At 40.5% G+C, this 20,316-nt stretch overlaps 1 protein-coding gene across 1 annotated transcript in view; it reads left to right on the top strand.

The window, feature by feature from the left end:
- LOC139692479 (probable cationic amino acid transporter) overlaps window positions 1–20,316 on the top strand; it is a 438,727-nt gene that overhangs the window by 1,656 nt on the left and 416,755 nt on the right. The window lies entirely within an intron of this gene.

Raw genomic sequence — 20,316 nt, forward strand, 5'->3', positions numbered from 1 at the left:
CATAATCAAATAGATTGGTGTTATTGACCAATGGATCATCTGGAAACCCATGACTTCTCATGCTCCTGAAGGAAATACTTTACAATATCTTCTCTCCCTGTTTAGTGAAGTTTTTAGGAAGATATAACACCACATAGCGTGTTTCTTATTGCTTTGTTTGGCTTTTCGAAATACGTAAATGGCATAATATGACGGCCACACGTTGCACTCTGGAAGGAGTTCCGTCGTAAAAATACGCATTATCCAAATTGAAAGACGTCAATGAGCCTTATAATTGCAAGCTTTAAATATCACTTGTGTAACCCTATCTGTAAACAATAGACGAGGGATGGGAAAAGTCGGGTGCACCTGTGACCAGGTAATATTGGAAATGTGAATGTGTGTTACCAAGGGGGGAGGACAAAAATGGTCATGAATCTTTCATCATAAATACTAGCGACTGGTTCACCTCATAAACGTCCAACGGGGGTTCAGTTCCAAGGAAATATACTTCCTGTATTACATTCTGAATCCATTGGAAGGGCACGTTGGAGCACGTTCCAAAATATCGCTTTTAAAAATATTTCTAATTTAGTAGACGTCATAAATATCCATTAAACCTAATCATAATGTTACGAAGAATTTTAAACGAAATATTGCCCCAGATTAATGTGGACCTTTGCTCATGACTAGGTGTACGTCATATGTAACTTAATGTGCAAATGAGCTATCAACTACCCTGCCGATATGGTCTCATGTTTCATGAGGGAAGCATAATGCTTTCGAGTAACTTGAAGAAAAGAATCATGGATCTATCGGAAAAATGTACCAATTTTTTCTTACAAATAATTACATATTATAACATCTGGTAGTTGAATATGAATCAATTTTAACTGGAAAAAGTTTTCCTATTCTATTGTCACAGAAAATTAGACTCGGTGATGTAATAATTATGATAACTAAAAAAACATTTTTTCCGTTTTTAGGCTATGGACAGATTTGAATTTAGGTTATTATAAAGTTTACTATAGCGAAATCATTAAAAATATAAATCAGATATAATAAATATGCCGGCAATATGAATATCAATTGAAGGAAATTTATTGCTCTTTCAAGAGAAGTGAACTTCATGTTCTGGCAAAAAAAAGTTCGTATGCAATCCCGGTAATATTGATGTGTGTAACACAAAGAAATGCCTTATATTATTTAAAAACTTCAACTTTTATTTGTGTTATTAACAAATCATAGATAGAACTTAATATTTATAGATTGCATTTGCATGATTAAACATAGGCTAGTATTTTTATGTATGTACTGATCCGAAAAAATCTGCTGATAGCAGAAAACCGTATCCAAAGACCAGTGTGGAGTAGTATTTATTAATTATGACAAGATATAGAAGCTTCAGGAAAAAATGTTTTGATTTTAAAAAGAACGGTATAATATTTTCAAGATTTTACTGATTCCTACCCAACTTATCACAAGTGAATGCTTATCATCGCGGGGCGGATAGGAGAAATACCTCTAAATACGGATTTCTTTCTCAGTCTTGCGTTTCATTAAGAGTAATATGAATCGCAGTTTATTTATGCACTGGACTATATATTGCTATATTAGAGGGTAGATTTTTCAGTGCAATTAACAACTAATTCGCATAATGTTAAGTGGGATACCAGCAATGATCATTTGGCGAGTAGTTCGCAGGTTTAGGCGTCGACTATGCCTCTATCATAGGACCAATACCATTTGAAGTATGGTAGAGTTATTTTGAAGAAGTAGGTATTCACAATGTCGAGATGCTTTCATACTATGGATCAATTTTATAAGTTGTACTGAAAATATCCATTTAAATCTTCCCCACACATTTTATTTAACACGTTCTCCAATGCCCTGGACACCATTAGCTCCACTCGAACTGTGTTAGTTGTATGATTTTTCGGGTACCAGATCTTCCTGAGAAATAAAAGACGGCACAGCATGAGGATGAGGTCCCCCTATCCTGTTTTGTGAATTTCTTACACCGTCGGGCTTCATACTAGGTGATCTCTATCCTCACCTATCGAACCAACCTTCGGGGTGACTATGTTCATGGTTTTAATCGTACTCTCTTGGATGGTACTGAAGAGTGGAAACATCAGCATTCTGAGACACATTAAAAAATACGATTTGATGAAAAAAGCGAGATATCCCATACACGATTATTCCCATTCAACGAACAAAATTATGCATTTTAAGAACACTAATTTTTGGAATGACTTTGATTAAATACACAAACACGCTACAGAAAAAGATTTCGTTCATAAAATGGAAAAATGACTCTTAATTCTAGTGATTTACATTGGTTCCATGGCTAAACATAAACAAATTAATGATCTCTGTCGAAGACTAATTGACTTTTAAGTGTTTTTGAACATCTTCCTCGACTGTCCTTTTTATTTTAACCAAATATATCCAATCGTTAACCGTTCTAATGGATACGATGTTTTTAAAATATTTTCTTCATACTTTTGAATATTAATTAACAGCAAAAAAAATTGTCATTTAAATAATTCCACCATTTCGTATCTTTTTAATTTGGCGTCCTTAAAAATTAAATAAAGGTGAGGGACTTTATTTTCCGAACACAACCATATTTTTATATTATGCTCCAGTTCGGCTGCTAATGAATGGCTCCTTCTTTGGCAACTATCTGTTTCGCTTAAAATTCTGGTGAGCGAATTATTTCCCTGGGGAACATTTTTACGACCCGAAATAATTTGTTCGTTAGAATTTCACTCGAGGTTCAGATTCCAAGAAGCTTTCATTCTCATCATCTCCTTCCGGATATATCTTAGGATGCGGTCATCCTTTTATAAGGCTTTAAGTCATGATATCACAATCAAAGATGAGATTACAGAAAGGAAAAAGTTTTCAAGTGCGAGAATGGACCACGGCCTTTGCAATACGGGGCATGTGCCCAATCCCGCTGTGGCGTAGGAAAATGGAGCAAGCCAACTACCAGTTTTATTCTTTTTTTGAGCTTAATAGACGTCCCTGGTATCGGCCCGGAAAGCCAAATGCCCGTAATCCTACGCTGAAAATTTCATTTTTCAGCTCAAAAGGATGGCATAAATTAAAGAAACGTAGCATGAGGGTAAAGAAAATAGAATTTTTCAGAAGAAATACTCAGGGAAAAACTTCTCGCGTGAGGAAATTTTCAATATTTATTTATCGTGCTTTTAATCATAAATTAATATCAGCCTAGTTACAGTTTTTCATTTAAATTATTTATTACAACTTAAAAAGTTTAGTCAAAGCGTAATCCCTTTCTTTTCAGCGACGTTCTTTTCCAAGGACGGAGGAAAAGGAACATCATATGCATTCCACGAAAGCTAGTTTACAACGGTCGCCTTTGATAAATTATTTTTTTTGTTTGATGTAAATCAGGATGTCCGCTTGGTCCTGCGTGATGCCTCTAGAAAAAAATTAGATCACCTTTAGGAAATATTACTACGAGGCATGAGCGTGTGGTAGAGCAGCATAGTTTTTCGCGCGTTTCACGGAGTAAACGCAAGGGTGGAAATAGAGACGTTGTTGAGAATGATGCCGTGGTGCCCTTACCCGACACCTCAGCCCTGGCCGTGTTTCCGATCGCAAAGACGCTGAACCGGCCGCGATATTCCGAGTTGCCGGCTCGCGCTTCCCTTCTCCCTCCTCCCACTCCTCCTCGCCCATCCCCACCCCTTCCCGCTACGACACGCTCGAATTCGCGCTAATCGAATCGAGTGTGTCGTGACCATCGGAGCGAGGCCTCATTGGCCTGACCCCTTCCTCCTCTAAGTCCTCCCCGCACCTCTTCTCCCGCCCACATAAATCAGAGGGTCAGCGGTCCACACTCCCTCTTTTTCTCTTTCTCTCTCCACTCGACCTCTCTTTCTTTTCTCTGCCTTCCTCCTCCAAGAAGGGGATGTTAAATGGTTTGAAAGAATCATTTCTGCGTGAGAAAGGCGGTAGAAGGGAATGGAGTGGGGCGAGACGTCCCCTCCTCGAACGTTAAATCAAGTGAAGGTAATGATGGACCGACTCGAGATGTACCCAAAAAAAAAGGAAGTTTGACGTAACCATCGTGCGCTTTCGAATGATTCCGAGCGTTCCCCGTCGCGTCGGCCGGATTGGTACTTAAATATTTTCTTTCTCCTCGCGTCCCCTACCAACCACCTCAATCTCTCCAACCATCGCTTCTCTACTTCTCAAACCTACTAATCTCCAACTTCTGATGCCCGTGCGATGTCATGCTCTTCTAACGGATTGGAGAAGTTGCAGCTTCTTAGCCGATAGTCTGGCGCTTAGACTAATAACTCTCGCACGCACTTTAATGTCACAGAAAGATTTTCCCATCATAATGTCTCACTGGCTTCTCATACACTGTTACACCGTACGGCAAAAGACAAATCTTGCATGATACAAAGGGTAGTCATAGATGGTATTTACTCTAATGCAGTTAAAATAATTTCAGGTGTTCATCAGAGAAGTATCACCTGACCTCTTGTACGTATTATGATTTTATCTTCACGACTTAGAAACGTGGTTTAGAGAAAAACACGCTTATTTGCGGTAGAAAAAGAAATATCCTTAGTGCGGAGGATAACATTTCTTTAGCAGAAGACCGTTATGCAATTGAAGGTTGGTGTGACAAATGGCAATGAAATTAAAAAAAAAGTGTGCATCGATGATTTTTTGGAATAGTAGTAGTTCTCTCCTTGAACGTCAATAGCATTAAAATACCGGAATAGATGAGTGCAAACATGCTTAAATAAGACTTCGAGAGTACTGTTTGGATAGAGGAATGGAAAGGCAATGGAAGGAAGGCTAGGAAGGGTGAGCGAAGGGAGAAGGAAGTAGTGTGGAACGGAAGGTGTTAATATCGTGCAGAGGTCCATAGAAGTCATGGACAGTGTAGAATAACTTTCATTAAACCCAAAACGGAACTAGGATCCGTTGGTGGCCTATTATTAAGAAGCCATGACAGAGTCTCCATTTATTCCCGATTTAAATAGTTCGAAACTTTTCCATGCTTTACAGACCTAATATGAAGTTAATCTAACACATTTCCTCAAAACGTAACTTGAAAGAACCATTAATACACTACTATTGTTGGAGTTTCCATGTTTAAATTCAATTTTTGGCTCTATATTAATATTTCACAGCTCTGATATTAGCAAATAAAAAATAAAAACACGATAAATCATAACAAAATCATTTGATACACTAAGTTCTAAACTCGAAAGAAATAATTTGGCCTGGCAACACAATAAGTCGCCTTCGTTTGCCATTTCTCAAACAGATCACACATAGTTTACTGTAAGCAGGTTTTTTCCGAATATTCGTTAGAATTCAGCGATAAGGAGAAAACTCGGTGAAAAATATCCGTCTCAGCCGTCCTTTATAAATCATCAGGGACCGTATTGTGTCGAAAAGTAAATTAAGGCAAAGTAACTAGGTAGTTTAGTTTACTCCCTGTGAATTTTGTCTATTTTATCTATAATTTGCCAGTATTACAGAGCCAGCTAAAATTTCCTGAATGTAACAATTTCCCGGTTTTTCCAGCTAGTTGGTATCCCTGAGACAGTAAATATTTTTGAAAATTTAATTACTCAGCATTTACCATGTGGTAAAAATATTAAACCCGTAACCAGTGATAATGAGTAACCATTAGAAGCATTTCACTTAGTCCCTTGACAAAAGCGTCGGATTTCGCCCGATTACTCACTCCTTGTAGTCCACATACAAATACCTATATCTCTAAAAAATGCCCGCACTTCCAGGCGTCACTCTCATAATCAGTTTTGCGATGGGAAGGGCTTATTCATAAAAGAACTGGACATTTGGACTTAGGTGGGTTAAAAAAATATTTTTCTTTTAAATAGAGGCTGGACTCATCACCCCGCCCGCAAATTTTGCGGGAGACTGCATTTTTACGATCGGCCTTCCGCTAGCCGTAGGATGGGAGGATAAACACGTCGTATATTTTCATTTGAAGCGGTAATCCTGATAGGTCACCACGTAAAAAGGGTTAACAGCCCTCCTCCCTCTACCTCCCAACGTTACTGCGGTGCTCCCGAATGAGCGTCCCTGGCTGAAAAACTTGCAATAATTCATCCGGCAAAAATCTTCCGCGATACTTTTTAACTCAAAGGGATTTCGTAAAGCGGGGCCGAGGGGACTTCCACTCCGCGGGAATGCGCAGCGGCAGTTGCCTCCAACCCTTACGCGAGTTTATTATGAGGCTTCCCCGTCCTTGAGGCACGCCGATATGGAAATAGTGAAAAAAAAAAAATTTTAAGACAAGGTTTATGGGCAGAAATACAATTACCTACCTTCCAAGACTGGCTAAGACGGCAACTAAAGAAGGTTACGGATTCCATTTTTCCATCAATGCTTAGAATTCCTTGCGCCTAGCACTGTTCAATCTTCGCATATCGGTACAATGAGATACACTTAGCTGAAATTATTAGTGTTTACCTATAACCCGTGGAGTATCATCGTGAGATACATTCATAGTAGGTATATTGGATCATTAAATTACGGTAACGTATTCGTTTCTAAAATTCATGCACTCATTGGCACACCTAAAACAGCATCATAGACCATGAAGAGTTAGTTAAATTAATGAATGAAAACAAAAATAAAGAAATGGAATAACGAAAATAGTCAAAACGAGGAGACAAGGGGATCGAGATGGTGCGGGGGCTAACGTACTGGCTTCCCACCCTGATTATGCGGGTTCAAATTCCGGCGGTGTTGAATATTTTTCAGAGGTATCTCGATCCCTACTTGAGGTGCTTTGTGGAGGGCACTTGGAGTGAGTACGCCGTCCGTCGGATGGGACGTTAAACTGCGGACCCCTTGGCGCCTTTCTTAAAGAGTAGGCTAATGCCGACGCCGGGTTTCACTCCACCCTTCATCCTTTCCTGTCCATCCCCTATGGCGCAAATGACCTTAGCTGTCGGTCGCCTCCCCTAAAAACTACTACTACTACGAGGAGACAAAATTCACAAAACAATTACACACGACTCGTAATTGCCGAGGTGGCCTTTCAGGAGGAAGATGAAGAATTTGCTAGAGGAAAGAAGTTTGTTTTGTCCCGGGGGGAAATAGTTGAGACATTCGGGAGCATACATTAGAAAAATCTTGCTCCAGTTATATAGAAGGGCGAACGTATCTTAGAAAAAAACTACTTATGATAAACTTAGATTAAATGGTAGAGGTAAAATGGATGCAGAAGCCTGGTATCAGATATTGAACGCTTTCAGTCGTAAGAATAGACTGATTAAGGAGTCGTCTTCACAATACATGTGTCTGAAATGTAAATTTTACTCAATACAACGGTCGTTAAAGCTGGGAGTAACGCTAAAAAACAAGGAGCCTCATTTAAGTCAGAACTACTAAGCAAAACATGAAAAAAATCTAAACCTAAATATTTTTAATTACATGAAACTTATTACAAGACGAATTGGTAAGGGTTTAGCCAAGAGATTTCTTATGCATGTCATCAGCCACTGAAGAGTGTATTCAAATTCGCAACTCCATCGCTTCGATGTCATTGGTGCAAGTGTATACAAAAGTATGTTTTGACGCAAATGGGAGAAAAAACAATGTCATTTAGTAAATTTGAGAAAATGATCTTTGTTTTGGAGCCTGTGAGGATCTAAGTTTTTATTAATATGCTCATATGATAATTATTGAAAAAAAAATAAAATTCATGTTTTTTTACAAAAAATATACTGTTGAAATATTTTTGCAAAAACAATAATGGGACATAGTGGAAATATCGAATCGAAAGTCATGTTTTGTTAGTCACGAAGAAGGAGAAATGAACAATGAAGATATAAAAAATATGCAAGCATTCAACGCAGATGGAAAGCACTCATACTTAAAAATATAACGTCATAAATAAGAAAAAATAATTAAAATGGAAATATCTAGCATCATTATATTTTTTAGTTAGGGGATGACACACACCATCATGGAAAGAGTATTTAAAATAATAACTATGAATGAGGAAACATATTTAAAATATAAATGTATAAAATCATCATGTATTTCAGCGAGGAGTTGATATTAGTACCAAAATGGAAGCAATGCCAATGTATTGTCACAAAAAACTGTTGACTGACCAATCTCTAGGCAAAGAAAACGATCAAGGGTTTACAGCTGAAGACAATGATCGGAATACGAACGTTAAGCAGATAATGAGAGAAGATGACGCAACAAATTATGAAGAACAGAAGATTCAAACTGAAGAGGGATTAGGTGGAGGGTTGTAGCAAACCAGTCATTCAATACATCAATTCACACACATATTTGTGATTTTGGGGATACTAACTTCTACATCTCCTAAACATCGAACATCGTTAGGGTAAAAATATTTAGCCGATACAGTATCTCATAGTTTCTAAATATCTTTCCTAATAAGTGACAAAAAATTCATGATGGAAATAATCGTTCCCCTAGCCCGAGATTAGAACCCGATTCCTTAAATTACAGGCCAAGTGGTGACCTCCTATAATGCCAATTTATTTACAGGGTTCGTCCGGAAAATAAGTGTACTGACTCCTGGGCTGGGCGCGCCGCTCCAGGCGCGCCCAGCACCGCTCTGACGGGCTGCGATTGGAGGGGGGTATGTTGGCAAGCGACGCTGAAAAAGGCAGTCGGCTCTGAGCTGTGGTGTAGTGAGGAGCTCTGTTAACGCGAACCTCCACGCTCGACCCACGTCACGGAACGCGATGCCGAAGTTTTTGGAGCAGCGTTATTCCATCAAATTTGCGGTAAAGCTTGGGAAATCGTCTACCGAAACTGTCGGTATGATTAACCAGGCTTACGGGGAGTCAACCATGTCCAGAAACATGATCTTTCGGTGGCACAAGATGTTCGTGGAGGGCAGGGAAGAGGTCGACGACGAGTCTTCGAGAGGTTCCCGATGATGCCTTCGCGGGAGCGTTCCAGGAATGGGAACGCCGCTGGAACAAGTGTATCGACTCACAAGGGTCCTATTTTGAGGAATATTAGCTTAAGATATGTAAAAGTGTAATAAATTTTTTTTCCTGAGCTCAGTACACTTATTTTCCGGACGAACCCTGTATTAGGTAATCTACCGGTTAAGGTAGGTTTTTGGATGGACGTAATTACTAATCAAATAATTTGTGGCCCCTAGCAAAACGCAACATCCTACTCTACATCAGGTGCCTCTTCACCTCTGAGTACTTTCTTCCTCCCTTCATCCCGTCCAACATCCCTATCCTGTTCCTTCCCTTTCCTCGTTTGCCTAACATTCTCCCCTCAATTACAGTCTTCAACATCCCACTGCCGGTCAACACCCCCTTCAGCCACTTTTCCTGCCTCCATAGGATTGCTCCCAACAAACCCCTCTCTTCGCCCACCATACCAAGTACTTCCTCATTTGTTTTCTTCTCTGTCCATTTCACCTTCTCCATTCTTCTCCACACCCACATTTCAAAAGCCTCCAGTCTACGTCTATCCTCCTGCTTCAATGACCACGTTTCCGCACCGTACATAGCTACGCTCCATATCAAAGTTTTTACGAGTCTTTTCTTAACATCCTTACTCAACGTCCCCGTCATTAACTCCCTCCTCGTGAAAGCCTCTTTGCCTAGCGCAATTCTTCTCCTTACGTCCCTACCACTTTGACCGTGTTGGTCCAAGACACTGCCGAGATACGTAAACTGTTCTACCTGCTCTAGTTTTTCCCTCCTATTTTAATGTTAAGCTTGGTCTTTTTCTTTCTAGAAAATCGCATAACCTTTGTTTTATTAATATTGATTCTCATCCCATACCTGTCGCACTGAATTTCCAATTCACTAATCAATGCTTGCAGCCATAATGCCAATATGCGATAATAGTCGCGCGCACAGTTCATAGGGCTGAGAGCGATTTGAAGAAACTTATTTTTTTTCCTCAGAAAACATTAAGGTAGCTGCAAGATGCGTTACAACTCCAGCAGTAAAGGTTGGACGCAGAACATATAAACGACAAATTTCATAGTTGAAAAAAATAATTTCCCTTATTTTCAGTTATCCAGGGATCCAGTTATTATTGAGGGAAATATGTTCAAATATCGGCCTAGTCGAATTATTTTTCGACAACTCAATTTCTCGAATTTGTATGCATATTAACAGGCAACTCCGCTAAGCTCACCAATACAGTGTTTATAGCAGTTTCCGTGAGATTTCCTCATAATCCGTCATCGCCATCCTCAATACCCCGGATTAATAATCCGAGTATTGGTTTTTAGCAGCTCTTCAAATTATCCTATTCCCTACCAAATTCTTAATTTCAACACAGCTCCTCACACCGCAATTTTCCACTACCTCCTTCTCGTAATTCATTCTTGGCTTTTCTCTAAGGTTATCCCCCTCTTATTCTTTCAGTCATGGTCTTCCGTGAGCTACTGTGCCTCAGGATGAGGTCAATTAGTTTTCCTCCAGAAACCCTTCACTCATTCTTCGAAGCACTTCTTCATTTTTGACCCAGTCTATCCATTTTATCTTCATAATTCATTGTTAGCACCACATCTACATAGCCTTCAATCTTCTTTTCTCTGATTCTCCTATTGCCCACGCTTCACATCCGTACAAGAAATCAGACTCCATGTTTGAATTAAATACTTCCTTAGGCCCATACTAGTACTCTTTATCCTTAGTAGTTTCTTCTTCGGACAGAACACCTTCTCCTTCACGCAGACCAATACCTTATTCTTCATCTTTTTTATGTTGAGATTGCACTTAAATACCCCGTCTCCATATTGTCTAATATCCTTGTAACGTATTTCTTCTTCCCCGCAAGTATGGCTATGCTGCCCATAAATCATAAGACTCATCCTTCCTTCTTGAGCTCGTAAGCAACCTATTGTCTTTTCCTTTGTATTTCAATTACCTTCATAATATAGGCATTATGAATTAATGGTAATGGCAAACAACCCTGCCATACTCCTTTTTCATTTTTGCATCTTCCCTGTTTTGACCATATGTTCTCATTCATACCCCATCAATTTGTAGGAGAGAGATTTGATTGGCCGCATCAATTACCCTGTATGCTAATCCATGAAAACTGCTCAGAAATGGTTATCCGTAAATTAAAACACAAAAATCTGGATTTATTCGAGTTTTCACACATAATGATACCCATGAAATTGATTCATCTGGATTTGAGTCGACACCAAATAGCTGCATCGGGTGATCTGGATTTCAAATCATACCGATATTTTCGGCCCCAGTTTTGAGTCTCTCATATTATACTATCCCTGGCGATAAGGATTGGGGGAGAGATCGATGTAAGAAGCGTTTACAAGGATCGGTAGAAGGGGAATTTGATGCGTTGGGAGCTAAAGGCAACGAAATTTTACGGCCAAACAATTCGCCATCACAAGACAGGCAGAGAAACTCAGTCACGTCCACATAATCCGGCACACACACACAGCAATAAATTTGAAGCCTTAGCTTATCCAGAGAGTGTGATTCTTTGTTTCCTGAAAGGAAGTATCATGTACTCGAGCCGACTAACCGTTTACAATTCGGACGTTTGGTAACTTCAGAAATGCAATGTAATATTAATTTCCTGGTGTTAAAAAAACATATTCCTTTTTAAAAATTAGAATCCGGATGTGGTCTGACTGAAATGATTGATTAGCATAAATCAACAAAATAATATTTAAAACATGGATTTAAAGCACTAAAAATCTGAAGCATTTATTTTTCAGTAAACGTAACAGCTCCACAGCAATCCCTACCGTTTAATTTGATCAGTACATAAAAAATTACCAAAGTTCCCAAAATAACCTTTTAATAAAGGCCAATGATACGAAAATGCGGTCGACCTACATTTACCATATGTTTAATACGATCTGTTGCACTGATGACTTTAAAAAGAACGTAAAAAAACGGTAAATCTCACTTTCTCTCCAAATTTCTTGTTGCGACACGTTTGTTTTTGATGTTTTGGAATTCGAAATATTTTAGTCTAACTGAGGAAAAAGCGTTTGGAATAACGCATTCAGCCCAATTGCAGTATTGATGTGTTTTTAGCAAATCCTGAATTAGCATGCACACCAATGAGCGCAGCTTTTTTTTATAATATCAGAGTCATTCATTAAATCCGAAATAACAAATAATTACGGCCAATATCGGCAACAACAGGCAATGTACTACACGCTTATTTACTCGGGATAATTCCGTGGTCCGAATTCAAATAAATGATGAAAAATGAATGCACTCGCTCGCATTTTTTTCTTAAACCAGAACTCGGGGTTTCAATCTCTTTAATGGAAATAACTTTAAACTATGGAATTCACTGGAAATATATCTGGTGATATATTTTCTGGTAATTTCACCACGAGGTTAAACAGCAATATTTTACGCATCATGCCTAAAATAATGGTCTATCCTAATAACTTCAGTGATATATTCATAAATAATGAAATATCAACCCTATAAATTGTTCACAACGAACGGATTTTATCCGTTTAGTACGTATCATCAGGAAAAGAAAGAGAGAAAAACGGGAGAAAGAAAACCTGCGGAGATATAAAGAATAGTATGATCACGAAGAGCTTCACTCGGACGAATCATTATTGGGAGGTGACGGACAGCCGATATCGCTAAGTAATTTGGACGAAACGTGATGGTTAGGACTTTTAGTATAATGAAGAAGGGTGAATAAAAACCAGTGGTCAGATTCGCCCTGCACTAAGCAAATTACGCTAAAAGTTTGCAAAATTTAACGTCCCATTCGAATGACAGAGCAATTCACTTGAAGTGACCTCTACAAAATATACTCGACGCGCCGGTATCAGAATTTCATTGAACCCTATATTACCAGGATTTGAACCCAGATCCCAGGAAAAGGATTCAGTATTTTAGCCGATAGCGCAGCTGCATCGCTCAAGGTTTCTTAGTTTAATGTAGGTATAGTGCTTTAATCAATCCATTTACGCTCTATTTTTATTCTAAGATCCCTAAGAGTGATTGCACAAATGATTTCCCCAACCTTTTACAATGATTTTTCATTTGAAGATTCTTAACTTTTATATCCAAAAACCTTCCATTTTTCGCCGAAGATGGGCAGAATTGGTATGCCTCTCGGAAAAAACCAGATAGGTTAGATAAATGTAGGCGTGGAGTTACAATAAAGTAGCTAAGATTTTATGTGCAGTTCAAACTTTGAATGGTGCATACATTTTTACATATATCTTAATCAGTTCACATATACAAGACGTGACACACTCAAACACATGCGTATATGCTATGCACATAAGCAATAATTGGCTCAATCATTAAATGTTTGTCTTGAAGTACGTATATTCGAGTGATTTTGCTCGATTCTGCAATGATTGCGTATCATGCGTGGGAAGAACGAACGCTTGAATCTGTCGGAGGCATCTATCTCTTTGTCTTATTTTGTCCCGGTGGTCGAATACACCAATATAAATTGGTGTCATAATACGTGGTCCGTACAATAAATGCGCGAACTGGTGCAGCCTGGTGGCCATGACGTGGACCATAGCCTCACTAGTGGAGGGCTGCGAGTATGCTGTCAGTTATGTTTGTTTCTGTTGTCATTATTGTTACTGTTTGTCGAAAATGGAAATTGACGAAATCATGGAGCTACGAATTAACATAAAGTTTTTTAGTGAATTGTGGTAGAAATAATCAAGAAATTAATGAAATGTTGACAGCTGTTTACGGTGATAATGCTCAGAATAAAACATCTGTTTTCAAATGAATTAAGCGTTTTAAAGATGACCGACGAGATGCTAAGAATGTAATTCCTTCGGAGTCGTAAAAAAACTCAGGCACCCTGTACTTGTTTGCTCTCTTTGTAAATCAACAGTCTCTTAGCCTAAGTCCTCCAAAATGCTCGTACCCCTTAAAGTTTTTGCAAAGTATTTTTTCACATAAAAGTTGATTTTTCTCTAAGATTGTCCTAATCTTAAATTAAAGTTTTCTTCCATGGATCCTGCGTATTCAAAATGCGGCCAAATTGAAGCGAAGTATCAAATTTCTCTTACCTTTTCATCAAATTTTCTTGCTATCTGTCCAATGACATCTAGTTCCTTTAAGGCCGACTCGTATACTCCTCTGAAGTTTGTATTCGATGATAGAATTGATTTCAGTGTACATCGAGGTAATTCCCTTGGTAGCATTCCTGCTGGAAACTGAAGCGAACGAGTGAGTGACTAGATCAAATGCATGTCGACTAATGCAGATAACGATCATTATTTTTATGGTGAAAGCAGTTATTTTTATGATATTCAAGGGAAAACTCGGAATATGGTTGAAATTTATATTCGCAATGTCATATTGGGAGCAGGTGTAGGTGAAATTTTTGATGGGATTTAATTGCACGAGAAACGACGGCATGTTTCCATGACTAATAAGGCCGCGGTGGTTATGCTTTCATTTCGATTCAAAAGCGCTATTTTTAAGCAGCGACTTCACTCCTTCCACGCCTCGAGCGTCAACATGCAATTACGATCGCTAATGAATTGCAAACCGGTACGGAAAATGGAGAAACGAGCCACTCCAGAGGGACTGGTAGGGTGTTCCGCTGGACGGGCGTGCGTGGCGCGTCTCTACTTCACTTGTTTGTTTCCAGCGAAAATAAAAATGTCCCAGCGAGAGCTAGATGCAGTCGGATTGGAGTGAATATACCGGCGAGTCGTCCTCCCCAAGGGAGAAATTGTAACTCTCTCATCTCTACACGGACTGACAAATGAGGTAGGAAAGTGATTTATTTTCCCTCTTTCTACATCTCTCCGAACAGGAGTCGAGCGATTAAATTTAAATTTAACGATATTCTATCCACCCGCTAATGAACTGTGGCAAATACTTTACGGCCAGACGATATTTATAGCCGATATTTTATATTTTAGACGTTATGCGTCGCAAATAAAACAGAGAGGAGATATGGAGCGTAGCGGTGAAGCATAATAATATAATACGTGATTGGTGAACGCCATGAGTGATATACATGCAAGAAGAGTAGGTAGTATCAATTTATTTGCAATCGAAATCACGAGCAGGCATTCAACATTCACTCAAGAGGCAGACACTGCAACGGACGTATGTGACTCCGGGCAGAGGGAACTACTACACCTTCATATGTATGTGTGTCAGTGCATGAATAAGACAAGTTGAAAACCATTTTAACTTGAAATAGTAGTCAAATGAGCACCTTCATATCAAATGCCATTGTTTATTCATATTTTTCTTTTTGTCCATTTTGAATATTTTCTCACCCACTGAAACTACAAACAGCTAAAAAAAGGAGTATTTATACCACAAGAAAAGTTTACAAAGGATAAAAAATTAGCTTTAGAACATACAAAACCTTTCACCAGGGTGAAACGAAGATAGTGTGATTTATTGGCTGTGAATATGTAAGGTGTCAATTCTATAGCCACTATTGAATACATAAGAAATGCACTATTTCAATGCACGAGAGGGAAGATGGGCAGCATTTATATCCAAGATATAACTCGGAATAATCCGAATAATAATAAAGTCAAACTCAAATTTTACATTCAAACACGAAATCCCGCCAAACGGCGAATAAAGACTCATATATACAGAAACAGATATAAGGAAAAGGGATAGGAACACATATAAAGGACGAACACAATAGAGGTGGGGAAGGCGGAATCGAACGGATCACAAGAGTAAAAATATTTCCTCAACCGGGACTCGAACACCGGATCTTTCCACTTGCCGGGCGGATGCTCTTAACCACTTGAGCTATCGAGGATAGTCAATTTACCCTGAGATCCGTGGGTCTAATATGTCGCCAAGCGCCCCGATTCTTTCAGCCAAGAGATGGCGTCAGGGGGCCGTTTCACCCACCAAAGGAGAAATAGACAATACACAAGTGGAAAGGACAGTGGGTTAGAATTCATACAACATCATACAGGAAAGGAACAGTGCGTTTCGTGGCACGCATAGCCAGAAGAAAGAGATGAGCTACATTGGCCAAATACACATTCAAACACGAAATCCCGCCAAACGGCGAATAAAGACTCATATATACAGAAACAGATATAAGGAAAAGGGATAGGAACACATATAAAGGACGAACACAATAGAGGTGGGGAAGGCGGAATCGAACGGATCACAAGAGTAAAAATATTTCCTCAACCGGGACTCGAACACCGGATCTTTCCACTTGCCGGGCGGATGCTCTTAACCACTTGAGCTATCGAGGATAGTCAATTTACCCTGAGATCCGTGGGTCTAATATGTCGCCAAGCGCCCTGATTCTTTCAGCCAAGAGATGGCGTCAGGGGGCCGTTTCACCCACCAAAGGAGAAATAGACAATACACAAGTGGAAAGGACAGTGGGTTAGAATTCATACAACATCATACAGGAAAGGAACAGTGCGTTTCGTGGCACGCATAGCCAGAAGAAAGAGATGAGCCACATTGGCCAAATACACATTCAAAAACGAAATCCCGCCAAACGGCGAATAAATACTCATATATACAGAAACAGATATAAGGAAAAGGGATAGGAACACATATAAAGGACGAACACAATAGAGGTGGGGAAGGCGGAATCGAACGGATCACAAGAGTAAAAAATTTCCTCAACCGGGACTCGAACACCGGATATTTCCACTTGCCGGGCGGATGCTCTTAACCACTTGAGCTATCGAGGATAGTCAATTTACCCTGAGATCCGTGGGTCTAATATGTCGCCAAGCGCCCCGATTCTTTCAGCCAAGAGATGGCGTCAGGGGGCCGTTTCACCCACCAAAGGAGAAATAGACAATACACAAGTGGAAAGGACAGTGGGTTAGAATTCATACAACATCATACAGGAAAGGAACAGTGCGTTTCGTGGCACGCATAGCCAGAAGAAAGAGATGAGCCACATTGGCCAAATACACATTCAAACACGAAATCCCGCCAAACGGCGAATAAATACTCATATATACAGAAACAGATATAAGGAAAAGGGATAGGAACACATATAAAGGACGAACACAATAGAGGTGGGGAAGGCGGAATCGAACGGATCACAAGAGTAAAAATATTTCCTCAACCGGGACTCGAACACCGGATATTTCCACTTGCCGGGCGGATGCTCTTAACCACTTGAGCTATCGAGGATAGTCAATTTACCCTGAGATCCGTGGGTCTAATATGTCGCCAAGCGCCCCGATTCTTTCAGCCAAGAGATGGCGTCAGGGGGCCGTTTCACCCACCAAAGGAGAAATAGACAATACACAAGTGGAAAGGACAGTGGGTTAGAATTCATACAACATCATACAGGAAAGGAACAGTGCGTTTCGTGGCACGCATAGCCAGAAGAAAGAGATGAGCCACATTGGCCAAATACACATTCAAACACGAAATCCCGCCAAACGGCGAATAAATACTCATATATACAGAAACAGATATAAGGAAAAGGGATAGGAACACATATAAAGGACGAACACAATAGAGGTGGGGAAGGCGGAATCGAACGGATCACAAGAGTAAAAATATTTCCTCAACCGGGACTCGAACACCGGATATTTCCACTTGCCGGGCGGATGCTCTTAACCACTTGAGCTATCGAGGATAGTCAATTTACCCTGAGATCCGTGGGTCTAATATGTCGCCAAGCGCCCCGATTCTTTCAGCCAAGAGATGGCGTCAGGGGGCCGTTTCACCCACCAAAGGAGAAATAGACAATACACAAGTGGAAAGGACAGTGGGTTAGAATTCATACAACATCATACAGGAAAGGAACAGTGCGTTTCGTGGCACGCATAGCCAGAAGAAAGAGATGAGCCACATTGGCCAAATACACATTCAAACACGAAATCCCGCCAAACGGCGAATAAATACTCATATATACAGAAACAGATATAAGGAAAAGGGATAGGAACACATATAAAGGACGAACACAATAGAGGTGGGGAAGGCGGAATCGAACGGATCACAAGAGTAAAAATATTTCCTCAACCGGGACTCGAACACCGGATCTTTCCACTTGCCGGGCGGATGCTCTTAACCACTTGAGCTATCGAGGATAGTCAATTTACCCTGAGATCCGTGGGTCTAATATGTCGCCAAGCGCCCCGATTCTTTCAGCCAAGAGATGGCGTCAGGGGGCCGTTTCACCCACCAAAGGAGAAATAGACAATACACAAGTGGAAAGGACAGTGGGTTAGAATTCATACAACATCATACAGGAAAGGAACAGTGCGTTTCGTGGCACGCATAGCCAGAAGAAAGAGATGAGCCACATTGGCCAAATACACATTCAAACACGAAATCCCGCCAAACGGCGAATAAAGACTCATATATACAGAAACAGATATAAGGAAAAGGGATAGGAACACATATAAAGGACGAACACAATAGAGGTGGGGAAGGCGGAATCGAACGGATCACAAGAGTAAAAATATTTCCTCAACCGGGACTCGAACACCGGATCTTTCCACTTGCCGGGCGGATGCTCTTAACCACTTGAGCTATCGAGGATAGTCAATTTACCCTGAGATCCGTGGGTCTAATATGTCGCCAAGCGCCCCGATTCTTTCAGCCAAGAGATGGCGTCAGGGGGCCGTTTCACCCACCAAAGGAGAAATAGACAATACACAAGTGGAAAGGACAGTGGGTTAGAATTCATACAACATCATACAGGAAAGGAACAGTGCGTTTCGTGGCACGCATAGCCAGAAGAAAGAGATGAGCCACATTGGCCAAATACACATTCAAACACGAAATCCCGCCAAACGGCGAATAAATACTCATATATACAGAAACAGATATAAGGAAAAGGGATAGGAACACATATAAAGGACGAACACAATAGAGGTGGGGAAGGCGGAATCGAACGGATCACAAGAGTAAAAATATTTCCTCAACCGGGACTCGAACACCGGATCTTTCCACTTGCCGGGCGGATGCTCTTAACCACTTGAGCTATCGAGGATAGTCAATTTACCCTGAGATCCGTGGGTCTAATATGTCGCCAAGCGCCCCGATTCTTTCAGCCAAGAGATGGCGTCAGGGGGCCGTTTCACCCACCAAAGGAGAAATAGACAATACACAAGTGGAAAGGACAGTGGGTTAGAATTCATACAACATCATACAGGAAAGGAACAGTGCGTTTCGTGGCACGCATAGCCAGAAGAAAGAGATGAGCCACATTGGCCAAATACACATTCAAACACGAAATCCCGCCAAACGGCGAATAAAGACTCATATATACAGAAACAGATATAAGGAAAAGGGATAGGAACACATATAAAGGACGAACACAATAGAGGTGGGGAAGGCGGAATCGAACGGATCACAAGAGTAAAAATATTTCCTCAACCGGGACTCGAACACCGGATCTTTCCACTTGCCGGGCGGATGCTCTTAACCACTTGAGCTATCGAGGATAGTCAATTTACCCTGAGATCCGTGGGTCTAATATGTCGCCAAGCGCCCTGATTCTTTCAGCCAAGAGATGGCGTCAGGGGGCCGTTTCACCCACCAAAGGAGAAATAGACAATACACAAGTGGAAAGGACAGTGGGTTAGAATTCATACAACATCATACAGGAAAGGAACAGTGCGTTTCGTGGCACGCATAGCCAGAAGAAAGAGATGAGCCACATTGGCCAAATACACATTCAAACACGAAATCCCGCCAAACGGCGAATAAATACTCATATATACAGAAACAGATATAAGGAAAAGGGATAGGAACACATATAAAGGACGAACACAATAGAGGTGGGGAAGGCGGAATCGAACGGATCACAAGAGTAAAAATATTTCCTCAACCGGGACTCGAACACCGGATATTTCCACTTGCCGGGCGGATGCTCTTAACCACTTGAGCTATCGAGGATAGTCAATTTACCCTGAGATCCGTGGGTCTAATATGTCGCCAAGCGCCCCGATTCTTTCAGCCAAGAGATGGCGTCAGGGGGCCGTTTCACCCACCAAAGGAGAAATAGACAATACACAAGTGGAAAGGACAGTGGGTTAGAATTCATACAACATCATACAGGAAAGGAACAGTGCGTTGCGTGGTATGAATTCTAACCCACTGTCCTTTCCACTTGTGTATTGTCTATTTCTCCTTTGGTGGGTGAAACGGCCCCCTGACGCCATCTCTTGGCTGAAAGAATCGGGGCGCTTGGCGACATATTAGACCCACGGATCTCAGGGTAAATTGACTATCCTCGATAGCTCAAGTGGTTAAGAGCATCCGCCCGGCAAGTGGAAAGATCCGGTGTTCGAGTCCCGGTTGAGGAAATATTTTTACTCTTGTGATCCGTTCGATTCCGCCTTCCCCACCT

This window comes from Hetaerina americana, unplaced genomic scaffold (genome assembly GCF_022747635.1).
Source record: "Hetaerina americana unplaced genomic scaffold, ioHetAmer1.1.p SCAF_4, whole genome shotgun sequence".
NCBI classification, from domain to species: domain Eukaryota; kingdom Metazoa; phylum Arthropoda; class Insecta; order Odonata; family Calopterygidae; genus Hetaerina; species Hetaerina americana.